Raw genomic sequence first — 1,419 nt, forward strand, 5'->3', positions numbered from 1 at the left:
TGATGATGATTTGATCAATCCTGACCTGTCTTCTTAAATGCCTGTATCAAACCACAAAGCACTGCTGCCCCTTGTTGGCTGTTGCCAAGACCGTGTTCAGCCAATGGATCAAAACGCATGGAGTTATTTGCCATCCCTTGAGCTGACGCTGCCCTGCGCCCTCCCCGTGCCCTGCTCTCACTGCAGCCTCTGTCAATAGCGCAGGGCTGTTCGCTGTGTGAGCGATGGGTGCGCGGCTGGGGCAGAGCCACCGCCATGATGGTGCGGGGCATGGGGCGGCCGTGGAAGGGCTAGGCCGGGGAGCGTGTGGCCTGCGGTTTGGGCATGGCTGCATGGCTCCTCTGCCAGCATTCTTGTTGTTCTGGAAGCCAGAAAACCGGCACTGCTGAGTGATGAAGGTGCTGTTTTGTGAGAAAGGGAGCTAAACTGATCTGGGAACTGGGCTCATTTTGTTGGGCTCGCAGCACTTTGGTGAGGGATGAAGACCGGAGTGAGGCCTGCTGGGCTTTGTGAGGCTTGTGGTGGTATGAGGCTGTAAGCCTTGTGACGTTTGCGTGAAGCAGAGCAGACCTTTAACAAAAGAATCAGAGAATCTGTTGGATCTATCAAATAGCCTTAGAAGCATCAGTGCCTTGAAATCCCATCACGGAAATATGAACAGTCTGTCTCCCATTGAGAGATCTGAGTTACGCTGCTTGTGTAGGCTCCTTTTGCTGTTAGTTTATTCTACTCAATTTAAATAGAATCCATACTGCCTTTGCAATGGGATTGGGAGCTTTGGGGACAGCCTGGTTACACTGCCTGGTAGAGGAACATGGGTCAGGAGGTGAAGCTCTGGGCATGCCTTGTGGATGGCTGAAGTTGTCCCATGTGTTGTGAGGTGCTGAAGCGAGCTGCTTCTGCATTGTACCAGCACTGTGACCAAAGAGGGAAAATTCCTCTTTTGAGTGATTCAGGATGGTTTGACGGGAAGTGGACCTTTTTGGCAAATGAGGATGTTTGCATGTTTCTGGGGACTGGATTCTCACCGTGCCATGGAGCACTGTTGCCTACGCACAGCATCTCGTGTTCAGAGATGTGTTTGAAGAACCTCTACAAGCTGAGTACAGGATCATCCAGGAAGGGCCATTGCCTTTCTTAGCGGGGACAATCTGCTTCTGTCTTCTGCCCTACTGATAGCATTACTTTACTATGGGTCATTCGAAGATACTAAACAGGCACTCAGATGTTTGCCTCCTGAGTACAGAGGTGTTCCTGCAGCTCACCAATGGAGTTTTTTTCCACAGGAGGCCACGCTTCCTGTGATGCATTCAGAACCTGCGTGCTGTGTCGTTGTTCAGAGGGCTCCTTTTCCTCTTCATATTCAGATTTGTGTTTCTTGAAGATCTTTGTGAGTCACTCCTACACCAAAGGTACACC

This window comes from Numida meleagris, unplaced genomic scaffold (genome assembly GCF_002078875.1).
Source record: "Numida meleagris isolate 19003 breed g44 Domestic line unplaced genomic scaffold, NumMel1.0 unplaced_Scaffold477, whole genome shotgun sequence".
Taxonomy (NCBI): Eukaryota; Metazoa; Chordata; class Aves; order Galliformes; family Numididae; genus Numida; species Numida meleagris.